This window comes from Spodoptera frugiperda, chromosome 3 (assembly GCF_023101765.2).
Source record: "Spodoptera frugiperda isolate SF20-4 chromosome 3, AGI-APGP_CSIRO_Sfru_2.0, whole genome shotgun sequence".
NCBI classification, from domain to species: domain Eukaryota; kingdom Metazoa; phylum Arthropoda; class Insecta; order Lepidoptera; family Noctuidae; genus Spodoptera; species Spodoptera frugiperda.
In genome coordinates, this window is record NC_064214.1 from 5,938,036 (window position 1) to 5,963,892 (window position 25,857).

Here is a 25,857-nt window from a genome sequence, read left to right on the forward strand (position 1 = left end):
ATCTTGCGCCTGAGTCTATTTGAGGGTGCCACTGAATGTAACGCCCTCAATAATCATACCAACTTAAGTTTATCACGTTGTTTGTGTGAGAATGAGAGAGATTTTACAATAAGTAATTTGTTTTTTTTTCGACACTAGACAGTAGTCAAGTGAAACTATATTTTTGGAGAAACGTACAGTGATAAGTGAAAGAAAGGAGTGTGATTGATTTGTAATTTTACACTTTTAAATGAAATTAACTTTGCATGTAACAATAATTATTACTAACTAATAACTTCTATGAAGGTATGCTATACAGAGTGTAAACAGAACGTTTCCGAAAAACGGCACATGTTTTTTGTTTTCATAATTTTAATCAATTTTGATTACGTGTTATGCAACACCAGTAGATTACAAACTATTATTACATACAAATTAACATTGAATTCCTTTTTTTATTAAAACTCAGCGTTTTTTACCATCACCTGTTTGCAACGTTTGGAAGCGTTCCGTTTAGGGTATAAATTTTATAATATGTTTATGTTATTTATTGAATAAACGTTACCTTATTGACCTCAATAGGGTGCAAGTAGTAGTAGTAAGTAGTATTCTGTAATAGGGACAGTTGAAGCAGACTTTACATAATATTTAAGCCGGAAAACGGATTCATATTTTTACTAATCCGGAAATCTTTAAAGTGATAAGTGTTTCATTAAGGATCATTGAATAATTTAATTACTCATCAATATTCTACGTGAATGCTAGATTATGCCTGTGGTTCTATCTATCACTGTACATATACTTGAAGAAAGAAGAAGTGATACTCAAATAATATATTTATGCTGTCAAAATCACTCACGACTCAGCTTAAGTTCAGCTAAAGCCAAATTCAGTTCGTAATCGAAACCATCAAGATTATCATAAAGATTGTAAAACTTTAAAAAACGTCTCTAAAATCTAACTCTAACTACTTATCTCTTTACCAAAGCTCATCATATTCGGTCCAGTAATTTAGGCGTAAAAGCATAACAAACAAACTTTCGCGCAACAATAATAGCTTAGAAGACGTAAACTGGATAGTTCTATGTATTTATTGTAGTTTGGTGAGAAAAGTAAAGTTAAATACAAGACCACAGAAACTGAAAGTAAATAGGTTACTAGTTATTTACACACAAACGGTCCAATGTAGGTTACTAACATAAAATTACGTCATATTCTTATAGAAAAATAACCGATTTGTGGATTTTATATTTAATATCATAACGTCTATCAAATAAACTTGATTATGAGGTCATGGTAATGTTGTTTAAGAAAATGTTTTTAAATTGAAATGTTATAATTAAAGAATATGCGAATAGTAGGTAAGTACCTATACATATAACGCGTGTATCTAGTTGTCTCGAGTTGTAGCTGATGTCATTTCGATTATCCAGCACGATGATCAAGTTTGGTATATATTTGTGTGACTAAGTACATATATTGTATTTTGCTACTTAATTATCTTTTCTGGATTTGCTTGCTACGTGCACCTACCACTGGTTTTTCTCTGCATCACCCAAAGGTTGTGTGCCCACATTGTGTATACATTTATGTTCGTGAAGAGTTACAAATATAAAAGAAAATAGAAATCAACAAATGATCCATTGAGATAGCTGCGCAGTTAGTTGTCTTGAATTGTCTGCTTAACTAGCTTATGTTGATTTTTAAGTAGAAATATTATTTTGTACTGCGCTTTTACTCGTAAACCCCTCACAAAAATATATTTTTTTTTAATATTTAAATAATATACATTCTTATTGTAAAACAGACACAAATCTTTGTTATTACTAAATATTTCAATAACCTATTTTATTTTATTCAAAGTTCAGGTATTAATCTAAAACATTTTCCTCGGCAGTCGAATTCACAACTTGCCTAACGACTTAAAACAACGAAGTTCCGCATATTAATAGTAATTTGGAAAAAGCAATACCCGTACATATGTAGGTAAATAGTTTAAGTATAAAGTTATTTACATAGCAAGTCTATTTATTCAGTAAAACAGCGTAACAGGGATATGCACTTTACATATCAGACCATAAAAGTGAATATGTGCTTTCCAACGTTTCTTACTTTCGACAGCGCTATGGGTCAGAGAATTGTTTAAATAAACAGGTGTAAAAAAAGCATATTTTTTTCCTTAAGATTTTTAGGCAAATCATTTTTGATGTTTGATCTTTTTGAAGTTGAGTAATGCTATCATTAAAAATGTCTAACAAACTTACTAATGTGTTAGGTGAAGAAGAAATTTTATAGTAACTCTCATGAGATATACTAAATAAACTATAATCACGGTTTACTCACGTAAATTAATGGAGAAAAGCTCCAGCAGAGCAGCTTGCGCAAACGACGCAGACGATGAAGAGTACCTCTTACTGCCACACTCAGAGTCATTTAATGCTTACTTAAACTATTACTTAGTAACGATTTTGTATGGAAAACAACTGTTAAGAACTGGGTTAAGTAACCATTAAATGACTCTCTGCGAGTTAAACTCGAAACTAGCAGAGCTTTTCTCGAAGAAAAAGAAATTATAAAGATATGAATTTTCACTTCACTAAAGTATCAATAGTACTAATCCTTTTATAACTTACTAAAGTAAATAAGTTATGCATTTTGATTTATTATGACCTGTATTTATTTTAGCAATAGCCTCACAGGTTTAAACTTGACAATCTCATATCTAATTCCTCACAACTCTCGAAATTGGGCGACTAGCTTACTTACTTCTAGAAATTTTCAAATTATTTGGTACCTATCTATTAAAAGTCTAATTTAAAAACCATGTGAGAAAATCTATTAAAGTTTAGTAAATTTACAAAAAATACCATGAATTGTATAAAAGTACACACTTTTAAACCTACAATTACATCTGTGTAAGAGGCAGGTAAAACGTGTCGAATTAATCCCAATTATATATTTAAAATTACATTTACTAAGCATATAATAAGAAACGGTAGTGGCAATATGTTAAAAGGCAAACTAGGGCGTTATAATATTTATAATTTACGAGCCGTATCGGGCAAATTATTATATTTTATAGTACATAACACCCTGTACGTGCGTGCTTTAAGACTTTGACTTATGAGTTGCGTATTTATTTATTTAAGTATAAGGTTGATTTTTACCCGACTGCCAAGGAAGGGTTATGTTTTTCGCGCGTATCTTGTATGTATGAGCCTAATATTCTTTATTACCTCATTTCTTCGAAACGGCTTGATGGATTTCGACAATCAGGGCATCGTTGGATTCGTCTTAATTACCCAAGTGTTCTTAGATATGTGACGTAAAACAAAAACCAACATGGCGGCCGTGAGGCGCCCTAGATAGAAGTAAAAAAAAAAAATTTTTTTATTTCCTACAATATGGGTATCAAATTAAAGAGCTCATCATGAGGATTCCAAAATGGTATATCACTGACATATAGAAAAAAAATACTATGTGCAATTAAGTTCTTTATTATCCAAACTCAATACTCGTATAGGTACTACGCGACGCGATTGACTAGCGGTTTCTGAACTGTCGTTTCGTGTCGCGGGTGAAATCTTAAGAAACACATAGCCGTATTATAACTAACTAAAAAGTGTTAAATAAAAATAAATAAATTAAAAAAATTAAAAAACCCGACTGCATAAAAAACACTTTAAATAAAAACTGAAAAGTAAAAAACAAGCTTAGTCTAAAAGTGTAGATAGCAATGCTATTACCAAAAATAATAATCTTATGCGAAACATAATTGAGTGTAACAGTCGGGACCCATTAAATAAACTGGACTAAAATCATTCAATATGGGTCCCGACTGTTGCACTCAATTATGTTTCGCATAAGATTATTATTTTTGGTAATAGCATTGCTATCTACACTTTTAGACTAAGCTTGTTTTTTACTTTTCAGTTTTTATTTAAAGTGTTTTTTATGCAGTCGGGTTTTTTAATTTTTGTATATTTTTTTTAAGAAAATTGTTGTTTATTTTCGACGGTACATTAATTTGCTTTAATAGTTTATTCAGTTGTCTAAAGCGTTACGTCGAATAAATGTTTGAAGTTTCTTTTCCACGTTACAGCATACTGTGCTTGTCAAGTAATTATTTTCCTATTACTTCTCTCAAGTAACCACTCACCTGCCAATCTTGATGACGTCAGTGACCACTTAACACACATAAACAAAAATTTTCACTTAACACTTTTCACTGACACAAAATTAAAAAAAAATCTTAAAAAAAAATTCGGCCACCAATCAATCCTCATGTGAGCTTCACATAAAATATAGTGTTGTAACTTTTGTCACTAATCGATGTCGACGATGAATCGATTTGAATCGATCGTAGATGGGTGCGTGTTTGCGGGTTGCGCGTGCGTTGGATACTGGCGTATCGGTGCGCTGGCGCACGCCTATTGCGCTTGAACTTGGCAAAGCTCGCTGAAAAGATTTTTGCATTTGAGTGATGAAGCTGTGTTTGCTGTAGACCGTGATGTATTGTTATCGATATTGAGGTGAGATTTTAATCGATTACAAGGTTTCGTAGCTCTGAACGATATCTACCATAATTCTAAACACTTATTTACTAAACATGTTTATTTTCTTTTCAACATAGTTTTTATTAGAGTCACTGTAATGTTTTTTGAGTCTATAAGGAAATAATGTATGACTTAACGTAGTGCTTAGCAACTATTCGGAACAACATCGTTATAAAGCAGCTACGCTTATTTATTTTTCGAATTAAGTCATATTTAATTTAATATTCATCGTAAGCCATAGCATAGTGACAACTTTGTATTAACATAGGTTACACTAAAACAATGTGTGTCACAATGTGACAAGAACGAGACATTCTCATAAAAATATTAGCAATATAATTTTTATCTCGCACAATGCATTCGCTTTAAAAATAAATATGTTTTCTTAAACCATTCAAATTTTAATGTGCGGTCAAACACATTCTCGAGTGTAATGCAAAAACTGTTGTCTTGTCGTCAAACAATCACTGTTTAAGCCCGAGTACCTGCGCATGAGCAAGGGTAACTAATTAGTATTATTGTTATCTACAACAATACTCTTTAACTATACAAGTTTAAACCTTATTTTAGGGAAAATAAGGATGGTTTTTGTATGGTAAATATGAGACAATTTGTTGTAGATCATTTTCAAAGTATTTTTTGTCGTTTTGTCTGTGTGTGATTATTGTCTAAGTACCAAGTACTTGTTTGGAGCATTCAAAGGCTGCATTTAAACTGTTTTAACATTTTACATTTAAATACATGAAAGTTAACACTTATTGGTGTTTAATGTATTCTACACACGTAAGGGTCACAGTTCAAGATTGTCGATAGATCAGCTACATACTTCTATAAAGTCAGCATGCAAATTTATCGATAGGTATGTGTTAGGTACATCTCTATTAATGTGCTACTTATAGTAAAATTAAAACCTATCTGCATACATGATTTCGGGTTGTTTCGGGTCTGGGTGTCATGTGTATTTGAACTTGTATGTTTGCAAACGCACCCACAACATAAGAGAAAATCCTAGTATGGGGCAACGTTTTTCAAAATAAAAAATACCTATCAAACCACAATTGTGCGATTTATATAGCAATATAGATTCATCTCCTGTTAGATGGGACTCGTAATAAAAATAGTGAAAAATGGGGATTAATGTACGTCGCGGTAATCATTTGTGACGTTATAATTTGCAAGCGCCATGATAAATTGTTAATCTATAATCACAACATTCTTCAAACTATAATAAAATTTAGTTTACATTTACGTTAATTGAACAAAGTGTAAACAAAATGTAAACATTAGTTAGTTTATCGGAGGATTCCTGTTCATGTTCAACGGGGTGGCACGCTCGCGTAGGTAACACTGGGCTACTGCAGCCCACGTAAATTGTCAGCTAATAGACTTGCTTGTAGCCACACACATTGTCAACTTACACTCGTACTTTACTTATAGTAACCATTGTTTACATGGTGTAATTAGATGATACTTTGTATTGTATTATTTCTTAAATGAATAATAATAGAAAATTAAGGAGTATACGTCAAGAGACTTTAATGCTTGCTTCAAGTATCTACACTAGAGATAAATCAATTTACAGGTTAGTATGACAATTATCTTATTTTTGAAATTTCATTTTTTTTTTTTTTTTATGGGACACGCCGTAAACGAGCAGACGTATCATCTGATGAAAAGCAATCACCGCCACCCATGGACACTTGCCTCAAACCACCCAGAGGCGTTACAAGTGCGTTGGCGCCCTTTTGGGGGTTAGGAATTTAAGGGTTGTTGGGGAATCGGGGATTGGGAAGATATCATTCCTATTTCCATCACATAAACTTAATCGTAGTTCAAAACCTAGTACGTATCGCTTAGTACGTATAAAACAAATCAACCAACATTACTATTGATTACTATTTAAATTATGACGTAATAACAATAACTAATACACGTGTCACGCACACAAACACAACTAGAAACACAAACTATACCACCTTCCATGTTTAAATGACTGTACTCGCCCGTTGCCATAGCAACACATGTTATTGAAACTGCAATCAGTACCTCTACCATGAGCTTAAGGCTTGTCATAGACTGCTTTAACATTACCGCTTCGTGGACAGTATTCGTTGTTTCTAAGTAATGCAAGCATTTGTCATTTGTAGGTCGACTATTGTTTATGAAGGATGCATGCATTCGTCAAATGACGCAACGTGAACAGTTACTCTAAAGCAATAATTTTTTTGTATGCCAAATTCAGTTCTCTAAGTGACTGCTAGAGGCGCTGCCAAATTTGCCATATACATAAATGTTGTCACTATATCAAGTATCTTGTGGCTTTTCTGGTGGGGTAGCCAGCGCCGCCCCTAACAATCAAACAAGTTTGACGTTTCAAAAGTGCCTAATTTAGGATTAATTGAAATAAATGCTTTGACTTTGACTTTTGCTTTGACTTTGACAAGGTAACCCCGTTTAAGTCCCATACAACCAATTCGCTTATGGTTCAACGACCGATTGCAAATTTACACCATAGAAAAAAAAAAACTATATCGAGTATCGACAAAAACACTATTGCTTGAAACCCATGGTAGAGGTACTGGTTACATAACAGTGTTTTCATAATTATGTGAACCAGTTACCAGTTTGCCACAGAGTACGTTACGCTTGGTTATAGGAACCTGGGACGTCAGGCTTTCCCTAGCGAATCTGTATGAGGTGCTATGAAAGCCTAATGTTTCGTCAGTTGGGGTGTGGTACAAGGGTATAAGATTTGAGGGTCAGAATAAAATGGTGTCATCAAAGTGTCTGCTAAACACGATTAATTATGCTACTTTGAAAAAGAAAAACTTAAATCTCACTTTTATCTACATTTACAGATAATAAGCGGTGTTTAATATTTTATGTAACGTGAGAAAAATATTATAAAATAAAAATTATTGAACGAACGATAACATTCAAAGAAGTTTACAGTTTAAAAGTTATTGTTTTTAATATAAACATACAACCTAACGTATATACGTTATTTTATGTATACCCAAGGCTTGTATGAAACGCTTTCCGCTCATAACTTGCACCAAAGTAACTTCAATTTTGATATCTATCCGATGAATTTGTCACGCATTTTATGACAGACTTGATTTCAGCTACTCGCTACGAATACGGTATGAATATTTAATGTAATGTGGGAACTTGTGTAACTTGCAGTGTAGCATATTCGAAAATCGTATATCACCACTTGAACTAAATCATAAGTGATTTGTGTTTATTAATATCCACAATAATGTACGCACAACAACTCAAACTTAATAATGTACGCAGAATTGTGTAAAAAATATTTTTATTATTTTTTACATAATTGTTGAAAGTAACGACAGAGGGACTAAATTGTGAATGGAAGAAGTATTTTTTTTAAATCGCTACGTTTTAGACAAATAATTTTTAATATGAAATCCGTCTGCTAGGTCCAAGAGCATTGATTGGTCCAAGAACTTTAAGCTTGAAACACAACCCTTGCAGACTTTATTCTTCCTTCCGGAGCTGCGGACTTCCTAGCGGGTTTACCGGGGCACTGGGTCGAAAGGCAGTAGTAGAAACAAGGTGATTTTTAGTTTGTAAGAGTCTGACACTCCCTCTCGCCTCGCCCAAGGCGGGAGAAGTCATCGGATGATATTCCCCCCTCAAAAAATAAAAGTTATTCTTCCTAACATTTATTTGCGAATGCACTAAGTTTCGTGCATTTCAAAAGCTATGTATTTACCTTAAATATGTACATATGTAATAGCAGTAGTGCGTGTATGATTCTGATTTATGTTATAGTTCAACTTTTGCTCGTAACGTGGTCTGGCCTCGTTTTCATTGAAAACTATATTTTATGTTTATGATAATAAGGGACATAGTTTTCGATGGTTGTGGTATCAATTGCTGTGACGTATGTATTGAGTGATTACTCACTATGAAGGCAAGAGAAATAACAGAAGACTTATGAGGTAGAGTAGTCAAGACAGGCGTACAATATTATGACAAGTGGTAGGCTGTCTCGGATTGGATGCTTGGGTCAAAGAGGTCTTCGATACGGTCCACAGGTTGATCGTAGTTTTGGAATCCTGGCCGGTAAATGAAAATAATTCATTTCTTCTCTAAACTACCTAACCTCTGATAACCTTTTCTTTAATGAAAGAGTCCCCAAAGCGTCTTACTTTTTTTAAAAACGGTGCCCCACTAGGATTTTCTTCTATGTCGTGGATGGGTTTACAAACATACAAGTTCACATACACATGACAACCAGACCCGAAACAACAATTTTCCTTTGTTTTATTAACATTTTTAAAACAAAATCTTCGCGTTTCGAACAAAACACACAGCTCCTCGAAGGATTTCCTTCAATGGACTTTCCTTGATTTTTAATTTTATGAAAATCATAAACGTGTGGCACCTTGAAGTGTTTTTTATTGTTCAAAAGAGTTACTGCTCGCGTTTTGTTTTGCAAAATGGCGTCCGACTTGAATACACAATTTTTTACAAGAAAAACTCGTTCCATTTTATAGATATTTTTGTAATAAAATTGAGAATCGGCTGCGGTTACATTTTATGAATAAAATCTGCAATAAAATATATACATAGCCAACTCAATATAAGTTTGTCATAATTGTTTAGAGTAGGCTTAAATTATTGTAATAAATATCTATCCATTGGCATTCAAACTAGATTAAAATGACACTACTATGACTATAAAACTGTAAATTATGACATACTTGTGCTAACATTGGTCCAGTTATTAATAAACAGAAACAATTGAACACAAAGTACGCAACAAATTAAATGTGCTAAGGTACAAGTTAATTCATTGATATTTTCCATCTGTAGAAAATACCTATCCAATAGTAGGTATATATTGTCATGGAAATCTAGCGAATATACTTAACCGATAAGATTTAAAGTAACCCTTAACTCTATGGATAATTTTCTTTTACGAGTATTAGTATCTCTAGGGCGGTCAATATGTTCAATCTGCCGGATAGTTGTTTTCCAAGATTATGAAGTTTTGCAACCAAAGAAATGCCACTCACACGAAGACAACTGATGTGACATATTACACCACTACTTACTAAATTTAAAAAATCTATGTAGAACTTAACTGAAGAAAATTCTAACTCTTTACAAAGTAACAATTCTTAACTAGTTTTCCTTACATAGCTCACCATACATACTTCAAAATACCCGGAAAACCTACCGAAGCACTTTTCCCATACATTGTACTTTTCTATTACAGAATAAATCCTTTCAATATTGTAATACTAACAGGAATCTTAAAGAGGACACCTCAATTATGCATTCTATATCAGTAAAACATTTTAATTTTAGCTCGTTGCAGTCAATTGATTGACAGAGACTGTTGGAATTTTGCATTTTTGTAAAACAAATAAGTGGTAGTACTCGGTAAGGTGAACGTTCAGTCAAAGTGTGCGACGTGAGGCGCCTACGCACGTCTGTATGTCTGTTCGTCTGTCCGTCACACGTCTGTAGGGCTGCGTGCGTGAAGAAAAATAAATATAGGTAATATTTATGAAAAATATTTAAATAATTTCGGTAATTGGGTGTTTTTAATTTCAAAGGATTTAAAAAACTTTGTAAAATTCAATCCCATTAATATTAAAATGTGTTCATATTGTCGTTTCTTTTCTTCTTCATTATTAAGTTTGAATGGACAATTGAAATGGTTTCTTATCTTTTACCTTGATAAACAATAACCTGTATTTAAAAACTTAAATTACCATAATAAAAATATTTCCTTTACTAAAAACAAACTCAAAGCAAATCGTGACTCAAAACCCCGTTAACGCAAACAAAAATCAGTCCACGAAAATATACCTTAACCTTACGGCTTACAAATTATAATAGTTACCGACAATTTCACGGTTAAACGTAACCATTAAGTTTAGGACAGTTATCTAACATTTAAACTAAACCAAGCTACCGTGTTTGAGGTGCGAAATTATATCTCGGTGTCACCTTTAGGAATGTGGAGCGCAAATTCTGCGATACTGGTTTGAATTTGAGAAATAATATCGATATTAAGACAATTGTATCGATAATTATAATTGGTGGTAGCATTAGGTAGTAGTCATTTAAATAGATTTCGCGAGGATTTATAGATTTAAGTGAAGTGAAACTATTTGAGTTTAATAGTAAATTAGGTTTATGATGTTGTTTGTCTATATAATGTTTATTTCTTTTAAATACGCCTCAACCGAAGAAATTTGCGATGGTTCTGGGTTATACCTACTCAGTAGGAAAAAAATCATTGTAATAACCTACCTATGTGAAAAGTATCGGAAAGCTGTTTTGTGAAGTAAACCTCGAATAATTTTCGGAAGAATATTTCAATGAATTGCGTGTACATTACAGTATTGTTTGAATATAGTTATATAAGATTTTTAATTATGACTTGCACTTATGCATATACATACGCAAACATTACCTAAATAAATCCATGGCGTTCTAGATTTTACACTCATCTGATTACTTCTCACAAAACTACGCACAAAACAAATATATTGAGAAGTAAAGTTTCAAATGTACCAACCCTAAGTCCAATACATATATGTTCTCGCCTTTATAAATATTGTCACCAGCAGTATTTGCACATGTTATTTGTCAAACATTAAAAATAATGTAAAACCGACTACAACTAGATTCTGACATTGAATGATTAACTCACGAAATATTTTAAACAACCAGTGTGTTTGTTTATCAATTAATTTAAACTAATGTATAGATAATATTTACTTTTGCAGGTAATTTGTATGTACAAGTATATTAGGTATGTACATACTCGTATTCATATTTATGATCGATTTTACATTTCAATTAGTAATTCGTTACCAAATAATGATTATTTCAATAACCGAAATAATTGTACATATTGAAGAGAGGATTTAAGATTTTGACAATACTTAAAATAAATATATATATTTTTATATATATTTAGTGATTCAAATTACAATTATTTAAGAAAAAATAAACTAGAGACATACCTAACTCGTTAGTTATCCTGTAAGTAATACTAGATACTAGAGACTATCCTGTAAGTAAACACTATTACTTACAGGATAGTCTCTAGTTCGTTAACTAGAGACTATCCTGTAAGTAATAGTTTTATGAAGAAAAGGTCATGTAGAGCTTATGACAAAACTTTTTTTTTTAAAACACAACCATTTTCTTTTCCGCCTCCTTTTTTAAGTCTGGAAATATCAATAAAACCTAGTAAGTCTGAAAAATATAATACTGAAAACCGCATCCAAATCGGTTCAACCAAACAATATAATCGCGTTCTGCTGAATGATATCTAGGCCAAAATAATACTTTCTTTTTTGAAATCGTTTAAATACACAAACAATAAATATGAAAAAGGAACTAATCAATAAAAAACAGCTTTACATGTATCAATGCACTCAAATAGATGGCATCAGTAACTCTGCGATTGATGTGCAGCAATCATCCGACAATGCACGCCATCAGTTAATTGTAACTCCAGTGTTTATAATGTTACGCTCTAGTGAGTGGTGGGCATATAAATATGGACAATACATACATTTAAATATGGACAATTGTTTTTTTTAATGTTCAAATTATATTTCTTTTTTCTAGGCAAACTACTAATTTAAAATCAACGATTTAAGTTAACTATGTAGTTATGTTTAGTAGATGTTCGTCCCTATTTCGCACAGGTTTTTATTTCCAATAGTTGCTTACTTCCCGATTTTTCCAAGGGTCTTTTAAAACTGCCTATCTTTCTTAAACCACTGACTATTAAAAAAAAACTACTGCACGTTGTTCATTCATGAGGCATCGACAAAAATTAGGTTTAGTACATACTTAAATTTTATACTTAACTGTTTTTATTTTTTACTAAAAACAATATCGAGAGAATGAGACTTAAAATCGCAGCTTAAAATTGAGTAGCATTTTAGTATTCTACAAACAATTCTACAAAATTAAACCGTACTGCATAAAAATTAAAGTACACATTCCCTTATTCTGTTAATTTTCAATTCTGATTTAGCATAGAAACGAGATATTTACATAGTAATTGTTATTACTTCGACTTAACTATTTACTTCAATTATAATTAAAACAACGTTCCAACAAATAATTACAAACAATTTAAATTAAATTGTTTTCATAACTCTAGCACTCTGAAAAAGGTCAATGACTTTCACTGTTTATTATGAAATAAGTAAAATACTATTAAATCAGGGGTGCGAAACATTTTGATTAATATTATGTGCCTGTATGACTTATCTTTTTTTCTTTATATCCTTGAATTTTTTGATACCCTTACTTATGATCTGCTGAGCCGACAGCTGACAGTAACCTGTTCATAAGAGTCAGTTTTCAAACACACAAACAGATTGGGTTAGGCAGAGGTGCACAGTAGGGAACGTAATGCCACTGTTCAATGTACACCCACTTTTCACCATTTGTTTTATAAGTCCCATGTATTAAAGGGTGACCCTATTGCCATATTATACTACTGAGAAATTTCAAAAACCCGAAAAAAGTCCAGCAATACTTTGCCTGAGTCTGGAATAAAAGCTTATTACTGTGAATAGAGATTGATCAACTAATCTCTTAACAAACAAACAGTTACACCTAAGCGAAAGTAACTTATATGACACAAAACGAAAAATCAATGCAGATAATTGATTGATTTCCTCAAAAATGTTGGCAATACCTGCAGTATGCGCCCGCGCTGGTGGCGCCCGCGCAGTCTTATTGTGGATACAGCTACAACTATAATCCAGCAGTAACTGGGCAGTACACAAACATGGACTATTTTGTTTTACTGCCAATAATAATATTAGTCCAAAGTCCATAGTATTTAGTATTTACACTGTATCGCCGTTTGTACCAATGAACTTGACTCACGTATTTATAGATTTAAATTACTATGCATTCTGAAAATGTTAATCTAGAAATATTTTAAGGGGCATAAAACTAAAATATGTGTTTATACCAAAGTTCTTATATTATAATTTGTCTAATGGGACGCAGTTACTATTGTTAAAGTGTTATAGATTAGCTACCCTTTTTTAAGGATGAAATCATCCAATGACTTTTCTCGCCTTGGGCGAGACGAAAGGGGGTGTCAGACTCTTACTGACTGAAAACTATCCACTGGTTCATCTTAACTTATCATGGGTAAACCAGCTAGGTAGTCTGTAGCTCTAGATAAAATTAGCTAGCCGCTAGAAAGTAATCGCTTGTGAGTAAGATAATAATTATAATTACGGATCAAAATTTCGCTTCTCTCTTAAATAAAAACTAAAAATGCTTTAAAATAACTCTTTGTTACAGTCACGAATATTTCAATGCTAACAATATTTTATTATATCTACTGTCGTATTTTGGTCATCTACTAGAAACGTGTAGGTATGTATGTAACAATTTAATTCATCACAACACTACACCATTTGACATTAAAATTCATAAAAGAAAACGCAGCTCCAAATACAAAACAATTTCTAATTCCCACAACATAATACACGACAGAATTCCAATAACGAAATTAAATCAACATTACTGACTAACTGACTAACTAAGTAATAAATAAGGCATTAATTTTTATCGTTTACGAAACAAAGAAAGCAAACAACATACCCGCACTACTGATCAGTAATTTGTCACTTAGAATTTATGTGTGGCCACCGAGTGAGATCAAAGACTCGCCGTGAGCTATATCAAAAGGTTTGGGGGCCCGAAATACCCGTAAAAATAGAATTATTTGAACGTGACCGCTGCACGGTTAAATAGTGATGTGAATAGTATTTTGGTTCGTGATATAATACTCGTACAAATCTTTTGTTTGTTTCTTGAAACTGTGTAAGTAGGGTTGAATGGATTGTGGTGAATTGGAATTGTTCTACTTTTGTTCAGAACTTGAACTAATATAATAAAAGTTGCATGTATCGTGTTTTGTTAAAGACGAAAAAATGCACATACAATAGTAGTATCTTTAAACACGTTAAACGCCACGTCAGTCACTGATGACCGACTTAGCGGAGAATTTGCCTACAACAGTTTTCTTTTGGCAGTTAATGCTTTAATATTAGCTATAAAAACCATTTTGGTGAAGACAGAAATGCACAAACAATAATAGGTAGTAAGTTCTTTAATATTTACAGTGACTAAAACGTCATCATACTTGTAGGAAATCAAAAGCTTCCGCAGCGATGTTAAATTATATTCTGTATAATGAGTATTTTATAGAGACAAGCCTATAACCATGACAGCAAAATGTCAACATAATGAACAACTGACATCAATTCACTAATTAATATTCAACAATTTAGCATGTAATAAAATAAGTGATTGAAATTGAGGGACATTACCACACGTTCGTGTTTCAAATTAGATGTAAAAGTCCCAATTACTGGTCCTTATAATAAATTTATAAGATAATTCCGGTCATAAGCAACACCTATTAGATATTAGTAATTACTGTGTAATCATTTTAATTGCTTGAATATTTTACGATTACCAGTTAAACGTTTATCTTACCGTACATGGGTAAAACTAATATGTAATTATCGATATAATTTTAATAAGGAATGTAATAAAAACGAGAAGTTTGATTGAATCATTTTAAGAAGGCATTCTGTATTAGGTATTGTACGGAAATTAAAATGTTGTTTCCTGACGGAAAAAGATTCTTCCGTTTGATTTTTTTTCCTGTTAGAAAACGCTAGTAGGTACTGTGCCACACGAAGTCTACTGCTAAATATAGGCCTTCCTAAATTACACCTACATCGAGCAGTACTTAACCGATTACAAGCATAATTTACACTTGACAGCAGACTAAACTTTATTTGTACACATCATCACGATCAGATAAGAAAAGAATTACATTACACTTTCATAAACGAAAAAAATATTAAATTACCAAACAGTGATGAAAACGATAGCAAAAATGAAATCAATAATGAAGTTACAAAGAGATATGCCAAAATTTACATGGATGCAAGATATACAAACTAAACTACACAGCCAGTGGTCCACACAAATAGAGAAATAAATTATCAAGCCAAACAATACAACACCTGCAAATCCACATCAGACACACTTACCATCAATCAACGTTATAGGAGCCATGATTTAACTGAACCATGTTTTAACTGCTTAACAAGTCATAATACGTAATTAAACCAGTTAATAATTCAGTTCTAAGAGTGCCCTAACGTAAATATCAGCTATCAACGAATGCCAGAACCGACAATAAGGACTGTCCTTGATCCAAACGTTTAGAAACCCGACACCGAACTCTGAGTATCTTGATAATAGATCGATCGCAGAATATAAATTAATTAGCTTTGTTTGTTTCTATTATGTTAATTATCGTATTGTTTGGCAACTCACTGAAATGTTGCTTTTTGATAATTCAGAAGTTATTTAATTGTTCGTTTTGATTTTAATTAATATTGTTTCACTGATTGGATAAGACCTGTATCATTGCCCAATGTGACTCTAGAGTGTCACACAGGTTCTGAGTTGGGTAAATCAATTCGAATAATATTAATCTCCACTCTTTACGTTTTCTTCGTAGTTTAAAAGGTTCAGTTATACTTATAAGAGAGTATATAAGTCCTTGTCTCTCTCTAATGTATAGTTTAGTTGGCTCTTATGACACCTGCGATTCTACTTAGTTACCTACAAATTGACAGTCTAGAATAGTCCAGATCAATCAAACTTCTTCTTGACGAGTATCAACATGAATCGTACGACTGAAGTGGTAACATATACGAAGGACACAGAACACAACATGTGGCGAATAACACGAAATAGCAACAAAAGCAGGCACGACACCTGAGTCAAAACAACTATTATGTCAATCATTCAACGGCTCGTCCGATTTGTACGCGGGGTCGCAGTTACAGCGGTACTTATTGTGTGGAGACTTGTAGTTTTTTCTAACGTAAAGAATATTGTAAGAGGTATAAGTTCTTACCAGGTTTTTTACAATTAGAATAGATCGGATATAAAATCTTAAATAAAACAGTTTTTACTCCTACATTCAAACTCCGTAAAACCTCGTTGTTGTTGTTTGTGTTTATTAACTTTTCTTGGAAAATCCGTTGCATATCAGTTCACTATTTTTGATAAGCCGATAAATGAGCAGACGGATCACCGTAAGCAATGGTGTCGCCATAGATACCCGAAACACCATAAGCGTAACAAGTGCATTGCCGGGCTTTTGGAGGTCAGGAATTTGAAGATTGTTGGGAGTAGATATAAGCCTCTTCGATAGCACACAGTTGAGTTTGATCTTCAACTTTACGTATCCGATCAAAACAAGTGACTGCGAATGTCAGTACTCCATGTAGCTAGAGGGCAGATATCCTACACATTTGTCTAGACGTGGTCTCTACTTAGAACACGTATTAGTTACATTTCTTAGCATCCTAAAATAGTCTAAATTTCCTCTCTAGACTCTTATAACCAACCGCTGCAAGTGCCACCACACCTCACCCCACATGATTCGCGTTACAAACTCGTCGGTGTATCGCGTGCACTCAGATCTCAAATGTTATAATTTGCGACGCCCGACCGCTAATGACACAAATTATACTCATTTCGTAAAAATATAGCTTTCACTTTTTGAATGTCAATGCACGCCATTGTCGACTATTTGGAGCAAGGTTAACGAACCATGAAGAAAAGCCAGATCTTTGAAATGCCTTAATCTTCGCTAGAATGGTGCCTATCTAAGTTCTATTCAGATTTCCATAAATACATTTATTAAGCAAAAACTGTAGATTTCACAATGTGATACAACACTGTGGAATAAAATGTATAAGTGTGAAATTGAATGATAAAAGTCAAGTATCATAATCATTAAAATCATATTGAATTGCCAACCAGTAGACTGATGTTACTAACTTTTCTTTAGCTCAACAAATAAGTACCAGGACTGTTTCTAATCAGTTATTTCTGTAGATAGAGACATACATGGATACTTATAGTATAGAATATAAATATTAGAGATCTAACAACCCGACTTTTTGTTGTTGCGCCTACAAATTCGTCCATTACTTCCATAATATATGAAGCTATCGCTACATAAATGTTTCCAGTTTCTCTTTAATATGAAATCAACGCACGTACACATTACATTTTATTGATAGGATTTCCCCTTTCAAGCCGAACTTTGGCGCCGCACTGTGATAAAGTTCCCGTGGATATGAGCCAACAGTGTTTCTACCAGGATTATACAATGTTTATTGATAATAATTATTACGAAAATGTCTGTTCATCTGTTCACTATCGAGGTGATCTCATCTGTAGACTGCGATCAAAACTATGATGATTAAGAAGTGCAAAATGGAACTCACGCTATTTGTGGCACTGCATCAGGGATTTAAATTTCGTACCTAAGTATATGTGTGTATTTCATTTTAACATTTGATAACTTTTGCCTTCATTGTATCTTATACTGATGCATTTAAAACTTGTATAATATATATTTATGCAGCTGATTGTTACATTGTGTCTATGCTGATCCTCGTAGTATTTAGGGCAATCTATGACATACCCATGTCTCACGTTGATACAGCAATCTTAAGCTTTAGATTCTACTCATAAATAGTTGCACAAGTAAATCAGAAACCCGTAACTAGTTCATTGCAATGAAAGTTTAATATGAAAATATGATGTGGGATCAGCTGCTCTATTTATTGAAGCTAATTTAGTTTTGCCGACCTTTATAGGGATTTAAGAAACTTGGAGAGCTCCCAAAGGTAATATGTATGACAATAAAATTTTGATGTTCGTGTTTTTGTAACCTATTCTCAAAATGGAGAGACCTAGTTTGTTGGATCATGAGTTTGGAAGAAGTCTATAGAAGTGGCGTACAACTGAAGATTTTTATTAACGTTATTTTACAAAATAAATAGTGAGGAATGAAAAATAAGCTAACAGGCTTGACGTCAGTCATAGTTTATTTATGAAATTATTGTGTTGAATCTAAACATGATTTAGGTGAAATTGAGCATGCCGTTTTACACAAAATATTAACTTAAAAACAGTATTTTTAGCATCATATCACCCCTTTACACATAAGCAAGCAACCCAAAAACCCCCTAAAAATAGACCACATTAACCAAGAACTGTCGAAATGAAAAGTAAAATCACTTAATTATTACCCAAGTGGTATTGTTATCGAGAGGTGGCCGATAGCCTTGTGCGTAGTGAGAACTTAGTGCCACAATTAACTAGTATCGGGGCTCGCCGGTTATGGCACAATATACACATCTTGATAACGACCACTGGGCGGTTGGCTGGGCTTTACACGGTGACATGAGTATTCGGAGGCTCGATAAGGCATTCTATTAAGGTGCGCTGGGAATTCTGGAAGGTGGTTTGTTGCTAAGCGAAGTATGGAATGATGATGTAAGTTTCGCAAAACAAGACACTCAGACCGGATTCCACGTTTTAAGAAGACGGTACTGGATTGTTGTTAGATTTTATTAAGGTTAAACCTTAGCCTTCAAATTCAAATTGCATGCTAAAGCGCTGGATATAGTGTCATTCAATTTTATCTTGAACATTTAAAGCTATCAAATTATGCTAAAGGATTTTTTTTTAAAAAAAACGTTGCCCCACATTAGGATTCTCTCCTGTGTCGTGGGTGCGTTTACAAACATACAAGTTCACATACACATGACACCCAGACCCGATACAACAATTTGTGGATCACACAAAGAGTTGCTCCGTGCGGGAATCGAACCCGCTACCCGTTGCGCGGCAGCCAGTTGCCTAGCCACCGCACCAACCGTGCAGTCAGATCATATGATGCTAAAGGATAAATCCGAGGTACAAATTATGAAATACAGTCAATCGCAATCTAAGTGGATAATACATAACACTTATCTCCTTTGCGAACACACAATCTCATCTAAAGCCATCAGTTATGACACCTACGTGAAGAGACGACACATTTTCTGCTCAAACCAGCCATACAGATAAGCAAATCAACAATATATTGAACTGCACCTTATCTAAGTATGATCTTCATAACACAATTATCGTTGAAAACCTGCCTGGCGCCAATACCTGACCAGATCCAGCGCATAATGAGCTGAGAATCGATAGTGGACTTAAATAAATCAAAACTTTGTCGGAGTTTATCGTGATAGTTATTATAAGCAGCCATGATAAGCGGCTTAACTGTGGGTTAGGTAACCTTAGGTGTGAAAACCGCTGCTCTTAAATTAGCTAAGTGGCTTTATCGAGTGGTCCTAATGCTGAGATAAATTGTGCCCCATTATGGTTTGTTGACGTAGAAGCATCCAGTTTGGCGAACGTGCCTTTTGTTGTGCTTGAAGTAGATACAATCATCTAAGAATTTATGAGTGTCTTTTAGTTTTTACCTGAATTTTCATCAATGGTCATGCTATGTTGATCATTGAACTTTGTTTTATCAACTGTGATAAGAGTGAAATATGATTGATCATTATCAAATTCTGCTTTAAGTATTACATCTACATAGTCATCTGCATGTTTTAGTTCATGTATGAAACCGATATTAGCCACATTTGCAGTCCGTGTGTAGACTGCAGGATTTGCATTTGTCATGAGGTCACAATTTAATATAAGGTCAGTTATGTCTTTACTAACACCGCATTGGTCGGTGTTGTTAATAATGTAAATTTCTGCTTCTAGAGGAGAATATTTACGGTATCCTTATGACACCTGTTACATGCCGTTACCTAAAGTAATTGTAAGTGGAACATTAATTTAATCAAATAATTTTAAATATGAATCTGTTTCTATGTTAACCATTAGTCCGTTACCCAATAAAGAAAATAAATATGGAATCATCATCAGAATCATTTAACGCCTTATTCCCGTAGCATATCCCTTTTTGAAACTTCTTTTAATACATGCTAGACTATAAGTTTGATTTTAGTTTCAAGATTCATTAAACCATTGATAGTTTCCCAGTCATATTTTACACGGCAAACCTCTTGACCGCACCAGTAGCGGTTGGCAACAAGATCAACGATGCAGTCTTAAAAATGTAAATTAACCGCCTAGAAGTCTATGCTAAATGGACGTATGTTTAAGATTTCCTGGGCTTGTATTTCCAAAAATGGTCATGGTGTAACATCTTCTACTACATATACAAGTCTTAGTAAAGGTTTAGTTGGAGATGAGGCAATGGATGACCTTTCCAGCTATTGATGTGAGTAAAATAAAACAGGTCTTCGTTTTCTTATTGAAACGATTAGATAATTAGTTTATTGGATGCATTAGTACAATATTATGGTGATTAGGATTGTTGGCTACAGCTCAAGTACTACAAGTACCTACATGTATGCAATTGACCCTCATATCATTTAAATATACCATTACGATAATCTTATCTTTATTTAGCTATATTATAATTGGTTTGGCAGTATAATTCTAGTATAATCCAGAATTAATTGGTGATTATAATCAGACGTCGTCACACCTGTCGTGTGATGTCATTCTCCATTGATGTTTGAGAATAATGAAATCCTTTCAAATTGTTTTGAAGGTACACGTGAACTTTCTTTTTATTCTTGAAAGCTTTGGAGTACGTGGGGGCTCGGGCGTCCCCGCAGTCTCCAGGCTGGCCTCCCATTGATGTGGCTAACTGCAGTGCGCGTCTGGGGTCGCCTGTGAGGAGGAACATTTCACTGCCATCCTCTCAGCAACTTATTTACGACTATGAAAACGAGAGCTAAGAAAAGGGTTCAACAGCGGCTGCACTCCTCTCCCTCAAAGTGCACCTCTCCAACATCCGAGGCTTGCACTCAAATCTCATTGCGGTCCATCACCATCTGGAGACCGAGAACCCAACGCTCTTGTTTCTCTCGGAGACCCAGATCAGATGTCCGTCGGACGTATCATACCTGAACTACCCAGGCTTTTCTCTGGAGCACAACTTCGTTCCCCGTGCAGGCGTATGCCTATACGTCCAAGACGGCGTCTGTTACCGGCGTCTCCGAAACTTTGAGGACCCCAGTTTTTCAACCTGTGGATACCGGTCACATGATCCGTGTTTCGCACAGCGGAGATTTGGAGACGATCTGATTAGCTCAACACCTTGTGGAGACGGCGGATGCGGCTCGGCAGAGGTACCCTTCGGCCCAGTTGGTGTTACTGGGGGACTTTAACGCTCATCGTGGCTGTTCCCATACCAGTGCACTGACCATGCTGGGAGGGAACTGTTTAAGCATGCGCTAACGCTTGGCCTGACCCAGCTGGTCCAGGAGGCCACAAGGGTGCCCGATGTCGACTCGCACACTGCCAACTGCCTAGACCTTCTGCTGACAACTGATCCAGACAGCTACTCGGTGTCAGTATCTTCACCCTTGGGTAGCTCTGACCACTGTCTGGTGAAATCCGTATCCACGTATCCCCACCGGATCCTTGTCCCAGAGGATCTCGGCGGATGTGGCGGTACAAGTCAGCAGATTGGGATGGGATGCGATCCTTTTTTGCATCCTATCCTTGGCGGCCTGTCTGCTTCTCTACTGAAGACCCGTCAGCTTGTACGGATGCCATAACAGGGGTGTTGCGTCAGGGCATGGAATACTACATTCCATTCTCTGACGCGACATCTTTCGGTGGGACTCGTCCATGGTTCGATGCCGACTGCAGACGTGCTGAAGCGCGAAAGCATGCGGCATACTTGGCATGGGCGGATGCCAGGCGTCGTAAAGCTGACGACACTCTTCAGAGGAAGAGAGCCTATAACAGGGCTGCCAAGTCATGCAAAAAGGCATTACGGATGGCCCGGTTCAACCACATTGGCCGAATAGGGAACAAACTGGCTTCTTACCCAGCGGGTAGTAAAGCATTCTGGTCCCTGGCCAAGGCGGTTGAATCGAACTTCTGCCGCCCTTCACTCCCACCTCTCCTGGGGCCTAACGGGACGCTGGCACACACCGCGGTAGAGAAGGCAAACCTGTTTGATTGTCTATTTGCGGAATCTTCACGTCTTGATACTGGTGGCGCTATACCTCCTTCTCTAAATAACGTATGCGAGACGAAAATGTCGAAAATTCGCATCCGACAGAAGGAGGTGTATAAGACGTTGCGTAATCTCGACGTGAACAAGGCCAGTGGCCCCGACGGAATCCCGGCCGTGGTTTTAAAAACCTGTGCGCCTGAGTTGTCCCAATCCTGACACGCCTGTTTCGACTTTCCTTGGAGACTGGTCAAGTGCCGGTTGCATGGAAGCTGGCCAACGTGCAGCCTGTGCCCGTCCATACTCTGTAAGAGTATGGAACGTGTACTCAACAACAGGCTCCTGGCATACCTTGAAGGTAACGACCTCCTCAGCGATCAGCAGTATGGGTTTCGCCGCAACCGATCCACTGGGGACCTTCTTGCGTATGCCACCCACATTTGGAGCGAGGCCATCGAGAAGCACGGGGAGGCAATAGCGGTCTCTCTCGATATATCGAAGGCCTTTGACAGGGTTTGGCACGACAGCCTTATCGGCAAGCTTCCTGCATATGGACTTCCCGCTGATCTGTGCAGATGGATTGCAGACTTCCTGAGGGATCGGTCAATTCGAGTAGTCATCGATGGCTGCTCGTCTGACCAATTTGGTATCAATGCCGGAGTCCCTCAGGGGTCAGTACTTTCAGCAACGCTCTTTTTGCTGCACATCAACGACCTGCTTAAGCCCGGTATCTTTGGGTATGCAGATGACAGCACAGTTGTTGAAAGGTATGTGTCCGATGCGCGGACTAGCGGAACACAGATCCAGTCTCTAAGAGAATCCATGGTCGAACGGTTGAACTCGTCCTTGAAGGCGGTCTCCGATTGGGGTGACGCCAACTTGGTCAAGTTCAACGCTACCAAAACCCAGGCGTGTCTATTCTCTGCCAAACGGAGTCAATTTCCGCTGGCTCCTACTTTCCGAAATGTATCCGTTCCAATATCGGATCATCTAGAGCTTCTTGGCGTAACTCTATCGCCAACGCTAAACTTCGGCTCTTATATAGAGTCGAAGGCGCATCTGGCTGGTAGGAAGTTGGGTATCCTCTCGAAGGTGGGACGGTACTTCACACCGAAACAACTGCTGAGCCTGTACCAAGCGCAGGTTCGGTCATGTATGGAGTACTGTTCTCACCTTTGGGACGGCTCGGCTAAATGCCAGCTAGATGCGCTCGAACACATTGAAAGGCGTGCCAAGAAGCTCATCAACGATGATGCGCTTGTGGAGGCCCGGCTTCAAAGCCTTGAACACAGGCGCAAGGTCGCAAGCCTTTCCGTTTTTTACCGGATACATTTCGGAGAGTGTGCGGGGGAATTGCACAACTTGATTCCCCTAGTCCTTTTCATCATCGAACCACAAGACAATCGGCGAGGCGTCACCGCTTCATGGTAGATATCCCACCAACTCGCACGAAGCGCTTCGCTTCAAGCTTCCTTGTGCGAACTGCTAGGGAGTGGAACTCCTTGCCGGAGTCTGTGTTTCCTGATGGGTATAACCTGGGTGTCTTCAAGGCCCGAGTGAATAGGTTGCTTATGGGCAGACGTGCTCCACCGTAGGCCGCATCATCACTTACCATCAGGTGAGATAGCGGTCAAACGTCGACCCATTAAATGTAAAAAAAAAAAAAAAAGACTTCGTCAGGACCGTGACTTCGTCAGGACCGTGACTTCGTCAGATGTAGTGTGATTTTTCCATTGATGTTTGAGAATAATGAAATCCTTTCGAAATATTTTGAAAGTACACGTAAACTTTCTTTTTATTTTTGGCAGCTTTGGAATGTTCGAACTAATTGGATTAGTTGCACAATTTTTGCTCAATTCGTAAAAATAGGATCTGCTTCATCATTAAGCAGTATATCGAGCAGTTCAAAAGCTGCGCCTACTTTCACATGATTCGTGTTTAGTTTATCTGAATCCCACGTTCCATCATGGTACGGAAATTCTTTGATCTCATGTTTAACATCATTTTTATGATCACCACAAAGTTTCTTGCTTATCTATTTTACGACATTTTGAAATCTGATGATTTCAATGTTGTGAAATCTGAATCTGCTGATATTAATTTATTACTATTAACAAATTGCTCCACATTATTATCTGTTATGGATAAGCTTAGATTTTGAAGCCATTAACGATAAAATAGCCTTAAGCTAAGCCTAACAGTTTTCAGTATAACATTAAATTGTACTTTTAATCACTTGATTGTTATTGCACTATAATTATATTCTTATTAGTAATATAAACTATAAAACGATCTGCATGAGAAATTAATTCCAAACCAACATCTGAGTCTATAACTGCATACTTCTACGTCAATTTAATATCATCATAATCATCAGCCAGTTGATCTTCACAGCTGAAAATTCTCTTTGTATAAAGGCGAAGTCAATTACAAACTATCTTATTTGCAACAAGATCTTTATCATCATTATAATCCATTCACAAATAACATGAGCTTCACCGATCACAACCACATACATAAGTGATGTTCTCAGTAGCTCCAACTCTATCCAAACGTCACAACATTTCACTTATACCAGTCATCAGTATAGTAACTCGAACTGAGGTTCTCCGAACTCAATAATCGAGATAAATACTATCGATTTATATCTATCACTCGAGTCACGTTGATTTGTTAGCACTCGATCGCATTTCCGTTGAAGTTATGAACGATTGCGAATCGATTCTGCTAATCAAGACAAATCGTCGTATCGCTGTTGTTTTAAGGTCTAGTTCCGAGAGGTGGTTAGATTGTTTATCGATGTGTCTGGCACTCTAGAGTTATTTTTGTCAACTGTGTGTATAGCAAAACCTATATCAAAAGTTGTTGTGGTGGCGCGGAGTTCGAAACTTACCAACGGCAAGTACCAATGTGACTTTTTCGAGTTATATGTACTTTCTAAGAATATTTAGACACTACTGACAAACGGTGAAGGAAAAGATCGTAAGGAAATCTGGTCTTATATTATTTTCTAACCATCTCCGTATGAGAAGAGGCCTTCGGTCAGTAGTGGCCCACTTATGATATCAAAATACGAATTTAGGGTAAAATAATACAATACGTATCAATAATATATGGTATTTCATAGGCAGTATTCTAAAGTATGCAGAGAGGTTAGTTTATTAATTTTCAAACTCAGGTAGGTATTCTAGACAACATACTTCTACTACCTACGTTTAGGAAGGTACAAGAGCCAAGTATAACTAAGGCGGAGTTCAAAGTCGTTGATAGAAAACTTATTACGAATGTCTAAGGACATTACAAAACAGCTCATGAGGCAGCACTCAATGAGGCCCAATAAAAAAG

General features: G+C 35.7%; 1 protein-coding gene across 2 annotated transcripts in view; it reads right to left on the reverse strand.

Annotated features, from left to right (window-relative positions):
- Positions 1-25,857, reverse strand: part of LOC118273925 (uncharacterized) — a 198,008-nt gene that overhangs the window by 90,321 nt on the left and 81,830 nt on the right. The window contains exon 1 of one of the 2 annotated variants that reach the window (XM_035591139.2): positions 4,139-4,401. The exons of the other annotated variant lie outside the window; for it this stretch is intronic. The gene's annotated coding sequence lies outside the window, so the exon portion shown is untranslated. Of the gene's footprint in view, positions 1-4,138; positions 4,402-25,857 lie in introns of those variants that run through there. 2 annotated transcript variants of the gene reach the window in all.